The 22,644-nt window shown below is 39.4% G+C and overlaps 2 long non-coding RNA genes across 3 annotated transcripts in view; one reads left to right on the forward strand and one right to left on the reverse strand.

Moving 5' to 3' along the window:
• Positions 1 to 4,121, forward strand: part of LOC309378391 — a 147,515-nt gene extending 143,394 nt beyond the window's left edge. For both annotated transcript variants that reach the window (XR_014172044.1, XR_014172045.1), the window contains one exon: positions 2,737 to 4,121. This is a non-coding gene — a long non-coding RNA (uncharacterized lncRNA). The remainder of the gene's footprint in view (positions 1 to 2,736) is intronic.
• Positions 1 to 22,644, reverse strand: part of LOC309378389 — a 94,225-nt gene that overhangs the window by 11,556 nt on the left and 60,025 nt on the right. The window lies entirely within an intron of this gene.

Raw genomic sequence — 22,644 nt, forward strand, 5'->3', positions numbered from 1 at the left:
GCTATGTTATACAACCTTACTAGTTGTATTACTAGTAATAGGCAGCAAAAAACCAGCATTGTTCCTGGATGCCCAGCTTGCATTTTTAGCCCAAAATGGATTTGGCTACCTCTAACTGGTGTGACAATCCCCATCTGGCTTATGACCACACGTGCCTATTTATATCCAAATTGAAAGGCATTCTCTGTCTGCAAATGGTGGAAGCAGTGTTGGTCGGGGCAGGGTATAGTCAGACTAGTTTAAAGGAGACTGTACCTTCTTTGCATGGTGGGGCAGCCAAATCACTGCAGCTTATTGGGCGCCATTGCCATTCTAAGAGAATGAGGGATGTGTTCATGGCTGGTTCTGGCACCTCTTTTTCTAGAAAAATAGCACTGGACAGATACATGTTTTATCTGTTAAAGTCCTAAATGGAAACTAGAGTACACAAAGGACCACTTTATCCCACAAAAGCCTACTTGGTAAGATCTCCATCAATAGCCTTCCCAGAGCGCTTCTGCTGACTGAAGTGAGATTGCAGGTGACAGGAAAAGGGGCCTTTTTATTGACTGCCCTTTCCCACCCTTCCACTAGACTGCCTCTCTTTTCTTATCGCTTTTAGAAAGGACCTGGAAATGTTGCTTTTTCCCTTCTAGTTTTAATATGTCTTGATGCCTTTGCAATCATGTAAAACTATTGCTTTAAACAGTGGATTTCCAAACCAGTGTCCGCAGGCATCGGCACATCTGCCATTGCCTCCTATGGTTGCCTGCAAAGGGTCTCAGTAAACAGCCCCTCATAAATCCACAAGATGGCATGCCTACACTGTTCTGTCTCTTTTTCTGCTCTTCTAGATATGACAGCCATGTTTCATTATGCCACACCCTAAAGCTGCCATTTTGTATTACGCCACTTTCCTATAGCAGACATCACATGTACCCTGGCTACCATTTTGTGACTGGCACACATCGTACATCCCCAAAATTCAAAATGTGCTCGCAGCCTTAAAAAGATTGATGAAGAAACAAGACCTACCAACAGAAACTGTTCTCAGTAAATTACAATTTATCCAGGACTCAGAAGTTATCTTGGTAGAACCATTTCAACCTGACCTCATCTGTTCAACACAGAATTTTAAATAGTATAGCTATATCTAAACATACTTAGAAAAATGAATGTCACAGAGCTGAAGACACAGTTTTCAAGCCTGAAAAGGTTTCTGCTTACTGTAGCTTGAAATAAATCACTCACATTTTAGTGTTTTCTTCTTGGGTCTGCCCAAGTCCACACTCTCAGCAATTCACTACTTCCTGCAACAATCTTACACCATACCACTATGAAACAAAAGCAAAACAAGACTGAACAGCTATCTTTCCTGGAACTATATTGCTATTGCAGATGGTGAGTTGATTTGAGTCTCTGAATTCTACAGCGTTTTCCATTACTGTGCTTGGCCACATAGCCACATAATCGTAAGTACAAAAACACTCTCATCTCATTTCCCTTAGCTTAAGTACTGTGATTTGTGCCACTCACTAAAATGCAGGCACTTCTCCCCCCTTTTAAATTTGATATTTCAGTACCATCCACCAGCTCTTCTGGCCACTTCAGAATTTTCCCCAGTCACAGTTCCCACTCTATGCTCACTTTTAGGCTGGATTTTTCAGTATGCTGTGCGAGATATAACCATTTCATCACACAAAATGAAAGTGTGATTCACTGCCATATGAATACAAGAGCAATACTTAAGCTTTGTGCTTAAGTATACATGCAAGTTACACATTCATATGCTGAAGCCTTATTAAAATGGTCAGTATTTGACTAAATAGTAAATAGCACCCTTGATTCAACATGAACAGTATCCAAGCAAATTCACATTATTTACTTCATTATTTTATTAGTTTTCTATGCCAGCCTTCGTCCGAGGAGCACAGGGTGGTTTACAATATAAACACACAAAAATACACAACATAGTAACGAACAAAAACAATGTCCTCAGTATATTATTTTATTTATTAAGAACTGTGGTGAGCTTGGGGGTGTGGCTTACTGAGTGGACCTAGGTGAAGCCTACACACACACAGGTTTTACTCTAGTCCACTCCCTGGGCATAAAAGGAAGGCACGGCCATGCAAATCTCAAATGCTTGTCCTGTGTTGATTGCAATCTCACCTGGGGCTTGCTGCCCGTGGTTCCTCTGCACCTTGGGCCCACAATATTACAATTATGGAATACTATTTTTAATGCTTTGTGGTTGTTAATGCTTTATTTTTAGTGCTTTTGTACTGTATGGGAGACTTTGATTTGACTGAAAAGGGACTGAGAAAGTGAATAGTAATAATAGTAATAGTAGTAGTAGTAATAATAATAATACTGATTGACTAACAGTTTGTAAGGGATACTCTTTCAATTAGAAATTCATATTACATTTATTATCCAATGTCTTGTTTAGCCTCACTAGAACATATAAACTACTGTATTTACTCAAATGTAATGCACACCTTTTTAAGCCAAATTATGTCACGAAAGTTAGGGTGTGCATTAGATTTGATGGTGCTATCAAATACTCCTTTGCTTTCAAGGTTTTGAAAATTGATGTGCTCATTAGATTCAATGGCGCATTAGATCGCGTAAATACAGAAGGTTATTAAACCTAATTGCAATTTATTTTTGTATTCATTTTATTTTACATTGTGATTTGGATTTTATGACTGCTTGACAGTCAACTTCCATATTCTGTTTCAATGAATTCTGCAGCTCCACCTTGGACCCTGGCCAACCCAGGAATTGCCAGAATACCCTGAGCACTGATCCTCTCCTGAGATTTCCCAGCCCATCACTGTCAAGGAGGACAGCCAGCCACAGAGGAAGCATTCGAGTTCTGGCAGCACTTTTCAGACATCCAGCTGCAATATGCATCAAACTGCTATTGATGCAGTCTGATGCAGAAGGTTGGAAGAAGCAATTGTTGCTCTATGGGTCTCAAAGGATAAGAGCATGCCTACAAGGCAGCTGACTGCAGTCACATTTTGACACTGTAGCACATAATCAGATGTACTGAGTAAGTGGTCCTGGAAAAAATCTGGAGCCTTTCCTCTCAGCATGAAATGTGAGAACTTGGCCATGCACTGATTTTGCTTGCAATTGTCTTCATCAGATGTACAAATTGAATGGAGACTAGCTAGGCTGAAATCCCTTGCAGGCGGTCATTGTAGACCTACTACAAACATGTTAAGGACCCATTGCCATTAGTCCATAAGTTCAGTTCAACCAACATCTGAATGGCTCTTTTCATCTAAGGATGCTGACCTAAGTTAATCACATCTTTGAATATTTCCTGATACTTTAGCAAACAATTCACATTAAAGTGAGTAGGGCTGAATAGTGCTTAACTTCTCATTGAACCAATTTGGGATTGGGTTCTACAATGAGAAACTGATCCTTTCGTGTCATTGGCCCAGTCTGGTGGAATAATCTTGCCAACAGAGATTCAGCGGGTGCCTTATGTGCCAACTTTTAAATGCCTGCTGAAAACTTTTCTATTCTGCCAGGCCTATGCAGGCAATTAAGAGTACATCAATCACAATGGTCTGTTGATGTCTGCTTTCAATTTCTTTTTGCCTTTAACTTGTTTTTAACTTTTTATGATGTTATTGTTTGGTTTTATGTTTTCATATTGTAGACTGCTATGATATATGATATCTATTTACGATACAGCAGTATATACACATTTTTTATAAATTAATGACATATTTCTTGATGACATTTAGTTGGCCGAGGAAAATAATTATATACAGTGGTACCTTGGTTCTCAAGCTTAATCCATTCCAGAAGTCTGTTCCAAAACCAAAGCGTTCCAAAACCAAGGCACGCTTTCCCATAGAAAGTAATGCAAAATGGATCAATCTGTTCCAGACTTTAAAAAACAACCCCTAAAAGAGCAATTTAACATGAATTTTACTGTCTAACGAGACCATTGATCCATAAAATGAAAGCAATAAACAATGTACAGTGGTACCTCAGGTTAAGAACTTAATTCGTTCTGGAAGTCTGTTTTTAACCGGAAACTGTTCTTAACCTGAGGTACCACTTTAGCTAATGGGGCCTCCCGCTGCTGCCGGGCCGCCACCGCGCGATTTCTTGTTCCCCTTCTGAAGCAAAGTTCTTAACCCAAGGTACTATTTCAGGGTTAGCAGAGTCTGTAACCTGAAGCACTTGTAACCCGAAATATCACTGTACTGCAGTCACACACAATCAATCAATCAGTAGCTGAATTGGGTTCCATGGTCACAAAAAAGCCGCAAAAACAAAAACGCAAAATAAATAGTAAAAACAGACAGACCTCAGCGTAACACTCGAAATGGAAGTGTGGCACTCAAATCGGAAACGTAACACTCAAAACGGAGCACGTTCGGCTTCCGAAAATAGTCTGCAAACTGGAACACTTACTTTCGGGTTTGCAGTGTTTGGGTTCCAAGTTATTTGAGAACCAAGGTACCACTGTAGTCCAAACTGTAATCCATTGAAATATAGGAAGGACACTGACCCTTGATTTCACTATCTCACTATTATCTACAATAGCCAGCAGCAATTCTCCATGGTACCAGACATGAAGGTTTCTCTAGACCTACCTGCAGACCTCAGGAATTGAACTTGGGACCTGTTATATGCAAAGCATGATCTCTCCCACTGAGCTAAGCCCTTCTAGCTGCAATGGCTTTGTCCTGACTATAACACCAACACTTTATCCTAATACGATAGATGCACAAACACTATTATAATACCTTACATATGATCTATTTCTGCATATTCAAAGTATTTTCTCATCTCAATCATCCTTACAAGATGCCCACATTATTATGCCCAATATTGCACATGGTGGGGTGGTGGTGCACTGAGGCTGAAATAATCATGGCTTTAAAGGCTGCAATCCTATATATCAGGGATAGCCAACATGGTGCCCTCTAGATGTTGTTGGGTTACAGTTCCCATCCTCTCTAACCACTGGCCATTGTTATTGGATCCATTGAGAGTTGGAATCCATTAACATCTGGGGGACACCACATTGAACTATCCTTAATATAAACACTTCCCAAGAAGTAAGTCCCATTTAACTCACTGGTGGTTACCTCTGAATAGACATGCACAGGATTGTATTGTAAGCTAATCAGTGAATGTGTGGATCAGGTAAGAGTTGAACCAAGGATTCTCTGGCTTCTGTCACAGAGCTACATCAATCTCTTGTTGGGTCATCTTTGGTGCAGAATGCTTTCACCAGACATGTGAATTGGCACTGAGCCACCCCCCCTTTAAGATTAAGACATATTAACAATAAGATTTGCTGACAGAAAAGTTTTATATTATGGGAAGATGCCTTACTGATGTGTAGAATATAAACGGTCTTGTAGATTTACATTGACGTTCCTTATTATTTTAGCAAAGTGTAGATGAGACATTAATGTCATCTTGAAGAAGTTTCAGCTTTTGAGATCAAGAGCAGCAGAAAAAGATTTCCAGTTGTTGGGAATCTGAGATTTTAGCAATTTCTATTTATATAATATTTACCACTAGCTGAGGAAAAAGCCCCTTCTCCTGCCAATATCAGGGGAAAATGTCTACATAAATTAAGGCCTAGAACTACTTTGGTTTTGAATTTGTAACAAATCTTCTGGGAACTTAGAAACCTTGTTGTTTTGTGGCATTCCTTCCATCCCCTAATATGCTCTAATGAATGATATTGAAAGATAAGAAATGTCTGTTTCTGAAAACAGCTGGCCTGGGTTTGGTTCTTTGGAAGTACATTATAAAGTCCTGGTTTAAAACCAAAAAGTTAATAGGAATGCTTCCAAATCAGTTATATCCTTCTGATATTAATTAAAGCTAGTTTATATCTAGAAGGAAGGTAAAACTGTAACCAGTACAAAATTACTTGATAGCCACTGTTGCATTTCCAAATACAATGTAAGCATTTAACACCTCAGATGGCAACAATGTGAGTTTGGTTTTAGCTGAATTAGCTCTGCTGACTTCAGCAAGACAATCCATTTAAATCCAAGTACTTTGGTTTAATTCCGTTGTGGACTATGCTGGTAGAATCTGGGACCTCATCCTAAATATATGTTGCTGCAAGTGAACTCTAAGGCTCCAACTACATAGATGTACATTGGTTCCCTCCCCTTATGTAAGCACATATTTTGGGTCATGCTTCTCCTGTTGCAATCCTATAGTAACCCACCCTAACCCTCTGAACAGGCCTTTGGGCATATCCAGTGGGGCACAGGAGGGTGAGAGGAAAAAACTGTTTCATAAGCTGCTTTCCACTCATGTAACTGTTGGATACAACCAATTCTTTCTTGCATTTTCATTTGATGAAGAAAGCCACAAATATTGGGTTGGATCCTAAGAGTTATGAGCAGACATTTTTCCTGTGGAAGACAACTTTCCCATCATCCTACTGCATCCCCCTGAAAAGTTGGGACTTTTCCAGCTGACCTATTTATTTCACATTCACCCTGATTTGGAGGTTAGATTATATCCAGTCTTCATTGAGCATTCATTCTGATTTCTTTATGAGATGGCTATATCACAATGAACATTTATCGTAAATTAATTGTGATTTGCTTGCGGGACATTTTATACATCTTTCCTCTAGTCATTCACTTATCCCACACTTTTTAGTGCATTTTCCATTAAGTTTCCAAACCTCAAGGAGTCCAATTTCTTTCTTCTTCTTCTAGCGGATTAGAGCAAGAGAACCCACTAATTCACTTTAATTGCACAATTCTAGGCTGTGTATACACCAGACTTTTAAAGTGCATTTAAAGTACATTTCCTCCACACAAAGAGGGCACTGTAGTTTGTTAAGGGTGCTGGGAACTGGAGCTCTGTGAGGGGCTAAACCAGGTTTCCTCAAACTTGGCCCTCCAGATGTTTTTGGCCTACAACTCCCATGATCCCTAGCTAGCAGGACCAGTAGTCAGGGATGATGGCAATTGTAGTCTCAAAACATCTGGAGGGCAGAGTTTGAGGAAGCCTGGGCTAAACCACAGTTCCCCAAATTCTTCTTTTTTGAGGGGTGAAAAAAATGTTTCACATCGATGTGCCTGAATCTCTCCCATGCAGTTTTGAGCCATTCTTAGTGTGGGATGTGGCTGCATCTTGAAAAAGGAATTGAGATAAATCAGGGCACCCCCTTGTATGCGTAGAGTCTATTTCCCACTCTCACAAGACGCCCTTTGGAGTCAACCCAACGACTGCATATATAGCACACACTGAGAAGATTAGTATAATCCATGACAAAAAGAAAAACACCAGCACTCTTCAGACTAATTAGACCTCTTATACATTACTATTTTCTGACAGTAGTTAGAACTCCAGCTGTATGCCACCAGTCGAGTTAACTCCTTTGAGGAGTGTTGACATGACCAAGAACTGTGGTGGATATCAGCAATCATTATAACTACTGCGCTGAATGGGAACGTGTCATATCGCTGAAAGGGAATCCCACAATATGCATGTCTAATATTAACTCCCTTGAGAATGAGGTGCAGCAGTATATCAAGAGGAATTATAGTTCTCTTAATTGATCCTCAGTTTGCTCTTTTGTTTTCATACTGGAGTTCCTGACCCTAGGTTTCTGCACTGGTTCCTTTCAGCCAACACTCACATCCTATCCGCCTAACTGATTTCTCTTCTCTTTTTACCTTCATTGTCGACTTCATGGATTTACTTTCAAATGCCTCCAAGGTCTCCCTCCTTTATAGATAAACTTCTCTTCTTTCTCCATATCGTCTTCCATGGATCTGTTTCTCTATGGGAGGGATGTGGAAGCTGCGGCCCTCTGGATGTTGGATTCCAGCTTCCACCAGCCCCACCCAGCATGACCAATGGTCAGGGATGATGGGAGTTGTAGTCCAACAACAGCTAAAGGGACGTCCCTGTTCTATGGCTATCAAGTTTCTTTTTGGTTAAACTACTGTATTCCATGCCTAGCTCCCTTTCCCCTTAAGCTTCATTCAATTGGAATGCCCTTCCACCTGACACCCAACTCTCTTTCTCGGTTACTGCACTGTCAAGTATTTCAAGACACGGCTATTTTCGCTGGCTTTTCTCTGTTAGCAAAGTCACTTAAATAATACAGATGGAGTCCAGAGAGAAAAGAAATACTGATTACACTTTACTGAGGAAACTGAATAAAAACAGAGAAAGGAACAGAGAGGTTTCCTCTCTTTTTTACCTCCTACCCTGTACTTAGGTAAAGGTAAAGGGACCCCTGACCATTAGGTCCAGTCATGACCGACTCTGGGGTTGCGCCACTCATTTCACATTATTGGCCGAAGGAGCCGGCGAACAGCTTCCAGGTCATGTGGCCAGCATGACTAAGCCGCTTCTGGCAAACCAGAGCAGCACATGGAAACGCCATTTACCTTCCTGCCGGAGCGGTACCTATTTATCTACTTGCACTTTGACGTGCTTTCGAATTGTTAGGTTGGCAGGAGCAGGGACCGAGCAACGGGAGCTCGCCCCGTTGTGGGGATTCGAACCACCGACCTTCTGATCGGCAAGTCCTAGGCTCTGTGGTTTAACCCACAGCACCACCCGCACAGGTAGATATTCAATTAAACATACAGAGCAAAACTCCCACAGAACTACACAGACAATTAGAGCACCTGCAACCTCAATAAACATGCTACTCAGCTGGGTTGCTGAAGAACATCTCCCCCTTCCCCCATTTGGCTAGTTGATGTCAGCACTAACAGAATTACCCCTTTAATTCCACATAGAATAATCTCTGCTGTTGTTCTTCAGAAACTTTCAACTACTTTCCTTTCACTTCATTGTTCTTCCCTCCCTAATGTGTCTTGTCTTTACATGAAAGGGAGGCCTACTTTATCCTTAACTTTTGTACTTCTAGGTCTTTGAATATAAATATTATTTATATTTATGTGTCTCTTTGTTGTCTATTTTGACTGATTTGTACTTTGACAATAATAAAAGCAATATTAAAAAATATTAAAAATAAAATTTCTAATATATGGAAAAACAGCACAAAGGCACATTGGCTAACCATTATATTAAGCTGCAAAGATAACATATGAAATGCAGTTTCATTGTAATGGCAATTAAAATCTGCTGAAGAAAAAGTTTTGCATAATTTTCAAACGACTGAAACAGTGGCACATTCTTCCTGAGCATGTAGTACGTGTTACAGCATGACTATGTGCTTCTATTGCTCACTCTTTATTCTGCAAATAATTGGTAATTATACATTGTCTGGAGCTATAAGCACTGTTAATTTATCATTGTCAAAGAGGGATTTGAAAGATTGAGCTATTTGTAAAATGTAGTTGGCAGCATTATAAACTAATGTCTCAGGAATCGTCAGGGTGTTTTATTTATTTATTTTAAAGTCCTCATTTCCTTAGGAAATGACAGTATGCAAAGCTGTAACTTTTCTGTTTCCACTGCAGAATTGCCTTTTATTGGTGTTTCAGTAAAGTTGCAATTGCCTACATGAGTTTCAGTTAATGTGGTCTGAGGTTGTGGACAAAATTCTTGTAGTTTCCAGTTCTATGAGACTTGTTCAACCTGGCTAGTTTTACCATGCCAGGAGAGTTCAGGAAGAACTTATTGAATCCTTTCAAAAGGAGAGATTTACTTGTTAGGGATACTAGATAAATCATAGGTTCTTGTCAAATACTGGTCAAACAGGACTTTTCTTCCATTGTTGTTGGGGTTTGGGGGGGTTAGGGGGTTGGGGCAGGTGCCAGAACTCACCATGAACCCCTCCCTTGTTCTCTTGGAATGGCAATGGCACCCACCTGAGAGGTGCTGGAACTGAGTTCAGGTGAGTTCCGGCTGAAAAAGCCCTGATTTCAATGTTTGCAAATGTGTGCCTCTGAAGGATACTCTTTGCCAAATGTTGTAGGATCAATTGTCCTTTGTTTTATTTGTTTTCATTATTAGTCAATAATTCTTACTATTTCAATTATTATTATTATTCATTGTTATTAGGTCTATTATTACTTATGATAAAGTTCCTTTGTCCTAGTTAGCCTCTTGGCTCATATCAATAATGTGAACAACAATGGATAACATTGGAATGGCTGTTATATACTGAATTTCTGCACAACACTGTAAAGTCCCAAAACCTAGGGCTAGCTGTATATTGGTTTGTGTGTAAAACTAGAATTTACTTTATGTGTGTATTCTTTTCTTAATGTTAATAGCAAAAATACAGTTTAAGTATGTTCTTCTGTGTGCACTGCATGTACATGTATTTGCATGTAGGCAATATTTACATAAATTATGCACCCTAAATAACATTCTTTTGTTATTAAACAAAGTTATACAAGTTAAATTGTGGTCTTGGCTAAACACCATGGCCAAATTTTCATATCCCACTTGCCAGAATTGATTTATGACTTGCTAGTTAGTTTTCTGATGATTTCGGAGGGGGATGGTTCGCTCAATTACAAATGCACTTCTCCACTGTTTGCCATTCATAGCTGCATGTAAAAAATTGATCCAGATGCGAAGGAAAGCAATCCATCATGTAGCTAAAGGATTGCCAATGAGGAGTAGCACAGAGGACCCCTCATTTCCCACAAATAGCTATGCATGTTTTGCAAAATGGAGGTAATGTTGTCCTAATACCAGGGAACAATGGTGTCCCCCAGTAGCATTTTTAGCAGTGGTTACTCATAGTAACAAAGTACCAATGCTTTTAGCCACAGCATGAGGCAGCATACTTCAGTTGTCCTGGCAGCTTCTTCCTTTGTCGGTTATTAAAGTGATCCTTTATGAATGAAAACAGTGATAATAAAAAGGAGAAAATGTGCATCATGCTGTGAACAATTTCCTGCCGCTCTGACTGATCTACTTCAATAGCCCTTGCAGTTGTGGCTATTTGCTTTGAAAGGCAAGTTATGAATGCAGAACTTATGAGCTCACCATGGTGACCTTTTCATGTTCTCTCTGTTAATGCCCAGAAGCTGAGTGTTTTATTTCGTATCTGAAAAAAAACTGTAACCTTTGGGTAATAATGTAAGGGAAAATCAGAGTACAGAGAGAAAATTAGCTGCTTGCTAACTATATAGAATGCCTGTCTTGCACCTTTTCATCTGAGAAGCATTCAAATCATACTTTTGTGTCAACACATAAAATGGTATTTGGGAAGGAAGCAGTGGGAGTGAACTTCAACCCAGTAAACAACTTGTTTTAAACAAAGTTCTTGTTTCTAAGCCTGTCAAGTCCCGCTTATGAAACATATATACTGTTTTGCGACTTTAGCTCACAAGGCAGTGTGCACAAAACATTTAATGCAACTCACAAAAACAATTAAAAAACAAGTTTTGGTGTTCTTTTGGTTGCCAACAAACCTGGATCTAAGATAAATTGCTTCACACTTCACCCCTCTAACGAATATAGCAACTATTATCAATTATTATTAATCACTTCATATCTATACCACTTTATATTTTTAAGAAAAAGTCTCAAAGTGGTTTGCAGCACATTAAATAGAACATTACTAGAGAAAGTCAGATTTAAAGTATACTGTCAAGGCAACACAATGAACAGGAAATTAAAATATTATCTTAAAGATTACGAAATAAAACATTACTAAAGGAAGTCAAATATAAAAATGCACATTTTAAACAGCAACATTAACAAGAGAATGAAATAGTATAATAAGTGCAGAGCATATCTGCTGCTTTTGCTGCCAGTCCTGCCAATTGTAGTTTATAGCTCAGGCTCTGTGACCTGGGTCTGCATTAAGAGTCAGCCAAGATAGTTGCTGGCCTCTTCAACAGCCACAGTTTTTGTAGCTGGGGCCACTTCCAGACCAGGTTTTATTATTATTAATACAGTATTAGTATTAGACTTTATATACTGCCCTATATCCGGAGGTCTCAGTGTGGTTCACAGAACAAAATCAATATATAAAACCACAAAATATATAATCAAAATAAAAACATCAACCCAATACCCCCCTCCAAAAAACCCCCACCACATTTTAAAAGGAAATAGGATATAAAAAGGTCTGCAAGGCAGGAAGCAGGTCTTCCAGAACTCACAGCCCAGGTGGTCTACCATACCTGGGAAGATGATTCACTGAAATGAACATGCCCCTCTTTCCCTTTCTTATACTTCTGAAAACCTTCAAGCTTCCTCATGCCCGTTGATGCCACCTTCTTCTTGTGTGTGGAAAGTGCCATTTTGGCAATGTAATGATAGGCACTCAGGCAATGAGTTTGCCATTAGTATGCATGATGATAATAATTCCTTGCATGGTCAGTGGACCTAGCACTATTGACTTAGAAGCAGTTTACACCATCACTTGTGCAGTGCGTTTACTTGGAAGTAAAAGCTAGTGTGCTCAGGACCATTTCCATGTTAAGTATGTATATATAGGAATGTAACTCTCCGTTTTTGTACTACAAAACATAGATGTGATATTGCCTCCAACCCCTTTCCTAACCTTTGCTGTTTTTCTTTTTTGAAAGCTGCTTTCTAAAGACAGATGTTGCTTATAAAGCTGAACTCTTATCAGGCCATCAGCCAAATCAGAAAGAGATAATCATTGTAATTGTCTTCCTCCTTGGAGTGAGCCTCTTGATTTTTAAAAAGTGAGTTAGTGCATTCCTAACAAAACTGTTGGGGATGATCAACACATGTATGAGAAGTGGGGGTAAAAAAATCATTTTGATATGTGTGATCTGGTGGTGACTTTTCTAGGACACAGAAACAGTGTCCCTGTTGTTCAGAGAGACTAACTTTGGCAGTTACATAGTAATAGCTTGCCTTTTATTAGACTGGTATTAAATGTAAGGATGGGAAAACCTGCTCTTTTATATGAATTGGTTGATGAGTCAGTAAAAAACCCAATATCTGCTATTTTCTAAATTCATTTGCCCCAATTCATATTACCTCTATATATATTTAGTCAAAAGTAAGTTTCCCACTGAATGGAATGGGTTTTCCACCCAAGTAAGTGTATATGCAGCCTTGAAAAAGCCTTCCTATCTAATTATTCTGGATGTATTCAGACCCACTAAGAAGAAGGTGCTTACATTTCGGCACCTTTCAGGTCTATCTCTTTAGCTGACTTGGATTGTCTAAAGTGATTAAATGCTTATTAGCTCTACAACATCCCATTGATTCCTCCCCAACCCCCCTCCACACACATGGCCCAGAGGAAAGATCAACAGATTGTGTCTAACAAGCTGACATTCAGGCTACATTAAGCACCAGTGGTCGCTTGCATAACAGGGCTTGTCAATTATTTATAAACTGGGCAGACAGAGCACCAAGCAATTTCTTGCTCAAAACAATCAGTTACTCATTACTTCATTGTTTCAGCAAGTTTATTGTTTTACCTATAATGCTGGCCTTAAGGATGTCACTGCCCCACTTCGGCATATGCAGGGGGATACGGTTGCCTACCCTTGTCTAAATCACTCCTTCTAATAGCAAACTTGGGTGGTGAGCGTTGCTGACAGAAATGAACCCATAATGGGGCCACTAAGAAATAAGAGGAAAGTATCAGTAAGGTAGGTAAAGGTAAAGGACCCCTGGACAGTTAAGTCCAGTCAAAGGCTTTCAGGCTGAGGGAGCCGGCGTTTGTCCACAGACAGCTTTCCAGATCATGTGGCCAGCATGACTAAACCCCTTATAGCACAACAGAACACCATGACGGAAACCAGAGCGCATGGAAACACCCTTTACATTCCCACCACAGTGGTACCTATTTATCTACTTGTACTGGTGTGCTTTCAAACTGTTAGGTTGGCAGGAGCTGGGACAGAGCACCAGTGGCTCACCCTGTCACATGGATTCAAACTGCCGACCTTCAGATCACCAAGCCCAAGAGGCTCAGTAGTTTAGACCACAGCACCACCCACGTCCCTAAAGTATCAGTATGCCTAGATGGACTCCAGGTTTTGCAGAAGTACAACAACAACAACAATAATCAGCCTAAGTGGCAATCCTTCCCACTCATACAGTCCAATAAACACGCTTGGTAGCCCTAGAATATTGAGTGTCCTGTGGAAAACCAGTGATCCAGTTTTATTCCCCGTAACAATGAAGTTACAGGGAAGCAGGCACAACTTTCAGAAGACACCTGAATGCAGCCCTCCAGTTTATAATCGTTGATGTTTTCTTGTGTTTTTAATTTTGTTGGGAGCTGCCTAGAGTGGCTGGGGCCAACCCAGTCAGATGAGTGGCATATAAGTAATAAAACACTAATACTAATTAATATCACCTCAGTGGTCCTAATAAGACTTGGTTTCCAGACCCTTTATCACCTTGGTCACCCTCCCTCCACACATGTTCCAGCTTGTCAATATCCTTCTTCTACAACATGTAAGTTCTTAGAAAGAAAGTTCCTCTGCATTTTCAGGAAGCACCTGGAGTCTTTGCTAGCTTCAAGGTGTTTGCATGTGAATTCATTGCTTATAGCATATTGTTGGAAAATTGCCTACTTAGTAAACAACCAGACGTTTAAGTAGTCTATCCTAAATATTTCTAAGGCTAGATAATGAGTGCCAGATCCCTGTTTTCTGGATAACGGCACAGATAATGCATCACATGAAATTGCGGCACTCGTGTCTGTGAGTATCTCCCCCCTCCCCCAAAACCCCCAAAATTATTTACTCAGAAAGAGTTTGAATGTGCATGTCCTGTTCTGCATCAGTATGCAGCATAAACATTCCTCGTTTCTGAACAAAGACAGAATGGGGGAGGGGGAAGAAACTTGTGGCTGTAAGACGTGCCTTATCGAAAGCCGTCTAGGCTTTTGCATTCCGTTTCCTTCCGATAAGCCTCTTGTGCTGAGCTGGCCTTCGGAAACGAGCCCAAAGGCTGCCTGCTAAGTTTACACAAGGAAGGAAGCAATCAATTTGGGACTGTTACTGAATGAGCCCTTATCATAGTCACTTCCTCACCATTGCTTCACAAGCTAAATATGTTATGTTCAGGAACCATTTCAAAAGTGTCTCTGCACTGCTCCCTGGGTTTTGTGAAAGAGAACTGCTTCACGGATACCAATCATTTTCCTAGATTGCACGCTGAATAGAAACCCTGGACTGTCACTGCAAATGCCTCAAGCAGCACATCTTTGGGAAAGAGTGTTGTGGGAAGATTCCATCTTATGTTCTCTTAGCATTCTGCTCCCTTAACATGGACGCAAGCGGTACTACGGTTTGCTTGTTTCTCCCTTTCCATCCACTTTGGAAGACAATACTTTGAAAAGACACCATTAACCAAGGCTTTCAATTTCAGTTTCTTTTACTTTCTCATCTTTCCAGTCTGTCTGAAGTTCCATTCTCCACACTTACATAAGATTTTGTGATTTTTTAAAAAGTCCTCTTCAGCATTTTAGTGCAAATTGCTCCCAATATACACATTTTTGCAAAGCATTTCCCCTAATATAATGCATATTTGTGTATCATTTTCATGAATATTTTCATTTTAAGCCACACCTCATTCTAGTATATGATTATTATTATTTTTGCGCACGTATCAGTTGGCAGGAGAACTGTGTTGCAAAATTCAGAGAAGTATGAATTATGAAGGATGGCTGTGGGCCACGTATTGTTTTAGAAAGTGCAAATTAGGTCAGTTTTCCTTTAAATGCAAACTGATGCAAATTTCTCCCCCAGTTGGAAGTAAAGGCCACTGAAAACTTGCTTCTGAGGAAAAAAAATCATAATGAAAGAAAACAAAGAATCGAAAAGGTAAACCATAAAACATCATGGTCTGGAAGGACAAAAGTACAGTGCAGCTCCAACGAATAATAAATATTAACTCATACAAGGATTCCCTTTACAAATGACACACACACACACACACACACACACACACACACACATTAGTATTCTCCACCTGGTGAGTTATATTATTGAAAATAATAGTTATATAAAGTTATATAAAGTCTTAGTGGGGTTTTTTTAATTAATTGGTTTCAATGAACAGTTTACCCTCTCCAGATATGCCCGGGGGTTGAACACAGTGAAATTTCCAGGTGAATCATTATGCACAAGAATTACTATATTCTATAGCTATAAGACATGAGACCCTCTTGCCGTGTGGATTCTCCAGAGAGTGTCCACTTCAGTGCCAGCAAATACTGGAACTTGTGTTGCTGGCATTGGAGATTGTTCATGTGATTGTGGCAACCCACAAGGTAAAAAGGTGTGCATATTATAACCACTGTGTGGAGAAGCCACCGTTAGGGAAGGGTTTCTAGTGGTATCTATGTGATAGGCATAATCCAAAAATGGGTTCTGCATTAGGTCTGGGATGGTATAGAAATACTGCACTTCTTCACTTCTCAGCTCAGTTCACATGAATGGGCTTCTCAGCATGTGATAGACCAAAGTGATTCTGATGGGGTGGCATGTAGGTGACCCGTAATAATATTATATTTTATGTTGCTTTTAGTTGGGAGATGCTGATGCTTTTAAAACAATGAAAGAACTACTGCATAATGAAGATAGTATAACATGTACACTTCCATTTAATCTTTAGTAAAAACATCCCAAGGGTCCTGGAAATAGAATCCTAAGAAATTCAGCTCCCAGTATATTAAGAGTTTAAGTAGTGGCCACACCAAGTTTTATATGTCACCATAGCCAAGCCTGATAAAATAACAGAGATTACAATGGTTATCGTTTGAGATGTGATGGCATATTTCTTTAAAAGTGTGCACAAAAATAAGGAACCCACTGTATAGAAACATACACAAATAGAAAAACCAGGGGTTCGGGCCAACATACAAAGACAAAATATATGGCAAGCAAAGTACCACAAATGTACATGGCAGGTACATTGTGATGAATACATTTGTTGTACTCTGTATGCTGGCCTGAACCCCTGTTTTTTTCTGCTTGTGCATCATTAAAAAGTGTGTCAGGCATCAAATATATTATAAGCTTTCTCACATCATTCCAATGGCTCTGAAGAAACCAACTAGTAAATTCTGTGAATTGTGCAAAAAAAACTATGAGGATTTAAAAACCTTTGGAGTAAACAAATCCCAGTGCAGAATAAAATGGTCACAATGATATCCTAAACAAGTTCAACTTATCCCCTCTGCAAACTCCCAACTTTCAAATGAACAGAGAAAACGTTTTGACTGAAAATGAACCAACTCTAATTCAGGAGGTAGTTAAAGCAATTAAAACAATCTCACTGTGTAAGAGTTGCCAGTTTTCTGAGATAAAAGAGCCAATAATTACACACTTGCATATGTTAATTGTTAGCAAAGCATCCAAATTTAAAATGGGTCATTGCTTGACAGTTTTTTTTATAAAAAAAATAAGCACACATATTTTAAAATGGGCTCAGTGGCAAGCCCAAACGTACACTATATAGCTTTGTGGACGGGTTGTGTGTTTATGTGCAGCAAGCATAATAGAAGATGGGACTAGCTGGTGCACACATTCTGATAATAGAGGGCGGCCAATGACAAGGAGGTAGGAAGCTAATTTTTTTACTTGTGCTGTTTTTCTGTCTTTGTTGGCTGGTGAGTTAGTTTCGTTTTGTGTTATTTGTTACTGTATTCCACCCTTAGCACTGGAATGACTGAAATAATGATTTTTTTAAAACAACAACAACAACAGCAGTGTCAAAATGTTGCTACAACATCCACTGACCCCTGCAGGAAATGGGATGCTGAACCAGATATTCCCCTGGTCTGATTGAAAAGGGTACTTCTTATTGCCTTTGTACTTAAATATGAAGTTGATTCCCTTGAGCTCATTGCCTAATACAGTGGTAACTCAGGTTAAGTACTTAATTCGTTCCAGAGGTTTGTACTTAACCTGAAACTGTTCTTAACCTGAAGCACCACTTTAGCTAATGGGGCCTCCTGCTGCTGCTGCACCGCCAGAGCACGATTTCTGTTCTCATCCTGAAGCAAAGTTTTTAATCTGAAGCACTATTTCTGGGTTAGTGGAGTCTGTAACCTGAAGCGTATGTAACCTGAGGCGTATGTAACCCGAGGTGCCACTGTATAATAAATGCATGCCATGTATTTGAGGTGCATCTGTCACTGATGCACCTTGACACGACTTGCAGTCTGCTTGCGGAAAGATATAATTTGCCTTGTTCATTGACTTTCACTAACTGCTAGGAATGGCGAGAAAGTCTGACATCATTCCCTTTCTGAAGTCTCCTACAGTTCCATGCTTTCTCTTTGCAATTTGTTGTTAAAAGAACGACCCACCTTTCTTCGTCTTGTAACAGCAGATTTAAGTGGCAGTGATCTTTGACGAGTGCCAACCCCACTATTACCATGTGAATTCAGAACTGCAGGAAACAGTGCTGGAGTTATGGGAGTATTGCGTGACAAGAGAAGGGTGTTGTTTGAAATGCGTACTAAGCGGTGCCAATCCACCTGCCCTGCAGGGCATCAGCTGCCACTGGGTAAAAATACATGTCCTAAACAACATTTCTGGGGGTGAAAAAAAAATAAAATAAGCAGTTGGAATCTGTTAAATAAGATCAGCACACAATCATAGAAACATTTAAAAAATCATAAAGCATATCTCTGTGTATGGATGTGTGCTGGAGATAGAAAGGTTCCATTCTTTCAATAAAAAACATATGGTTTTTATTAAGAACAAACATTTGGAAGCAGGTGGAGATCACTGTGTACCCAGCCCAACCTCCAGGCTTCTTAAGTGCTTTGAAAAGATTCTGGGCAGAATTCGGTTTCTGGCATTCAAGCCTCCATTTTATTGTCTTGAAAACTGTTTTAACTCTTTTAGGGAAAGTTTTATCATATTGGTTCTGCAGAATCCCAAAGTCATATAGATTTGATTACTTCCTGAACAGGTTTTTTTTTTTACCTTTATGTTTCAACTTGATATATATATATATTGTGTTTGCACTTGTACGCCCTAAGGGCTCAGGGCAGCTTGAAATCTTTGAAATTATTAATAATGAAAAGATAGGGGGGAATATTATGGACCTATTGTGAACATGGGGCACATCCAGCTACACTTGTGACTGACTATTTTGAGCAAAATCAACAGAGGGGATGTCGCTTCTAGGGCCAATTAACTGGGCATGTTGCAATTTGCCCCAGACAAGTGCACAGTGGGCTGCTTTATTATTATTTTCCTTTTTTAAATGCTTTATTAAAGTTAAGAAGAAACAATGGAAAAAAAGTTTAAAAGAAAAAAACAAACAATTATCCAGAAAAGAAAACAGTAGTATTTGTTACCTTAGATCACAATAATTTCTTCTTACATCTATTTTGACTTCCCATGTATCTACCACTTAATCTATCTAGTGCACTATTTATTCTCTTTTATTAATTTTCATTAATGATTTCTTCTCCTATAATTATCCATCATACCACAGTTGTCATTCAAGGCCTGTCATTGATGTCATGTTATTAGAATGTTCCTTAAGGTATTTTTTTTGTACATGTCCCATTCTTTAATAAATGTTTGATCAGTATGACCTCTCAGTTTCCCTGTCATTTTTGAGCAACTTGGCATATTCTAGCAGTTTACTTTGCCAATTCGTAGAGATTAATATTCTTGCAGCTACTGTAGCTTACAATAATATTTCCATTGCTTTTTTAGATATATCTGGGGTTAGTATCCTCAGAAGTTGGTGATACCCTGATTTCTTCAAATTTTTTTAGTTTCAACTGATTTTCTTTCTCTTTTAACAGTACTTTGTATGTTGGCCAATTCACTTGCATATTTTTCTTCTTCATTGCCATTGCTTCAAGGGGAGATATCCATCGTGGTGTATCTTGACCTTATTATAGCCTAAGTAGACATGCCAGCCATAACAGTTGTCATGCCCTTCCAGATCTATCAGGTCTGTGTTTTGTAATATACACCATTCCCTGATCCAGGAGAAGCAGGTCACTTCATAGTAGAGTTTCAGATCTTGCAGGGAAAATCTCCCTCTTTCTTTGATATCAATTAATAATTTGTGTTTAATCCTGGGTTCCCCCCCCGCCAGATGTATCTAGATATGTCTCGTTGCCAATCACTGAGGCAACCTGATCCCGTGATCATGGGAATTGTCTGAAATAGGAAAAGGATTTTTGATCAAGACATTCATCTTAATGGTGGATATTCTCCCCCAGAAAGATAAATTTAATCTGCTCCATATTTCTAAATTTCTTTTAATCTCCATGCAGGTCTTAATGTAGTTATCTAGAAATAGGTTTATATTTTTCACCAAGATCCATATTCCCAAATATTTTGCCTTTCCCAGATCTTCAAATTTGAGGCTTTTTCTAGATCATCTCGGTCCTGTGTCGTTAAATTCTTGACCAAGAGCTTTCTTTTAGAGTTGTTTAGTTTGAACGTGGCTACCTGCCCAAATGTCTTGATAATTTCTAATAACTTTAATCAACTTTCTATTGGGTTCTCTGTCATAATAATACGGTCATTGTCAAATGCCTTTAATTTGTATGCTTTCTCCCCTAGTGTTATTCCTTTTATAGTTTTGTCTTCCCTTATTTATTTATTCAGCACTTCCATTACCAGGATGCTTTATTCTGAGTCGGATACTTCCTTGCAAGTTTTTATTTTTCTTCCCCTTTATTCGAGGTCAAATTTTTTTTACGCAGAGAGTAATCCTTTCTCACAATCTTTTAAAAAACCCAAACAATTATCACTTTAAGTGTTTTGTGCCTAAGTGTATCACATCAATACAAACAGGCATTTTCCATTTCATTGTGAATTAAACCAAATATACTGAACAGTATGTGTGTTAGCATGCCACTTTATGCAGAGAAAGTTACACATTTTAAATAACTTTCCCCTTTGCTCACACTGAAATTCACAGGCGCCTTCACTCCTGGACTTGCATACACAGGCACTTGTATTTTCAGAGAAATTGTGTAAGGAGGGAGTTTCTGTTCCTCCAGGAACTGGATTCTATGCTTGTTGTGGAAATCACACCTCTCTCTTTATATAAGCAGAAAACATAATAGCTATAAGCTACACCCCCTTTTAACAGGCCACAAAGACATGCGAATGACATAGTCAGCTGTTGCAATATGACCCACTTACAAACCTGCTTTGTCCTGATGTTGATTACAAATCCTTTTTCCCCCCAAGCCTGCTAAAATATTTATCCCAGTTGGTATCTGTCCTGGATCTGAAATGATTTTATGCATGTGTTGTTGTTTTAAACTGTTTTTATATTTATGGTTCTTTACAAACAAATGATTTTATATGCAGTTGTTTTTAACTGTTTTTTATATGTAACTCTTTTATTGTAAATTATTTTGAGATGTCTCATGGGAAGCAATTAATAATAATACTAATACTGAAATTTTATGACAAAGACGTGGAATGCTGCTATCTGGCATACCTTGCAAAGTCCAGTGTACTTCTTCATATATGTGGGACTTGCAGAGTGAATTACAGAGTTGGAGGAGTCCTCAAATATCATCTAGCCCAATTCCTTTGCTCAGGTCAGGATATATATTAATACAGCATCCCTGATCGGCTTTAAAAAATAATAATGAAGGCCCACCACCTTCTGAGGCAGCCTATTCAGCTATCAAACATCTTGAACCAGAGCAAGTTCTCTCCAATGTTTAGTCCCACCCGTTTTCTTTCCTTTTCAACATGTTAGTTTGGGCCCCATTCTCTGGAACAACAGATGTTGCCTCTTCATCTTTTCTAGGCTAAGCATATCCAACTCCTTTAACCTTTCCTTGTACGACTTGGACTCCAACCTGTTCACCATTTTGCCCTCCTCTACTGATTAGTTGCCCAAAGAGATATTAGCAACCAGGTGAAAGTTGCCAAATACTTCTGATACTTCAATCTTAAGGAGGAGACAAACCATTGCCTCCTTCAAGGCTGATATAACATTCCCTCCTGCAACAAGGCATCAAAAGCATCCCTGTTCCACTTGGCCAATCCCCTTTCGCTTGCTTTTATTAGCCAAGGGTAGAGGAAGTACTTGGTGGGCTAGAATCCTTCAAGCAACTTGTCCATGAGTTGTAGTCAAGTCCTGCTTAAAGTAGGCACACTCACATGCATGAACATGGCTAACAGGTCCATTAATTTCAATGGCTCTATTCTGAGGAAAGCTTGGTTGGCTATATGTTGGGCTTAGTATACCACTGGGCCATAGTAACGGAAACTAAACAAACAAGTAATGGTGCTCTAGCCCAGTGTTTCCCAAACTTTGGTCTCCAGCTATTTTTGGACTACAGTTCCCATCATCCTAGCTAGCAGGACCAGTGTTCAGGGATGATGGGAGCTGTAGTAAAAAAACAGCTTGACGCCCATGTTTGGGAAACTCTGCTCTAGCCACCCTCACTGGAGCTCTCCAAACTGCAGCAGCTAAATCTGAATAAATGTGAGCCATTTTACAGTAGGCTACTGAAGGCTATGGTTTTCCCAGTAGTGATGTATGGAAGTGAGAGCTGGACCATAAAGAAGGCTGATTGCTGAAGAATTGATGCTTTTGAATTATGGTGCTGGAGGAGACTTTGGAGGGTCCCATGGACTGCAAGAAGATCAAACCTATCCATTCTTAAGGAAATCAGCCCTGGGTGCTCACTGGAAGGACAGATCCTGAAGCTGAGGCTCCAATACTTTGGCCACCTCGTGAGAAGAGAAGACTCCCTGGAAAAGACCCTGATGTTGGGAAAGGAGAAGGGGA

The sequence above is a fragment of the Podarcis melisellensis genome, assembly GCF_964234715.1.
Source record: "Podarcis melisellensis genome assembly, chromosome: 9".
Classification (NCBI taxonomy): Eukaryota; Metazoa; Chordata; class Lepidosauria; order Squamata; family Lacertidae; genus Podarcis; species Podarcis melisellensis.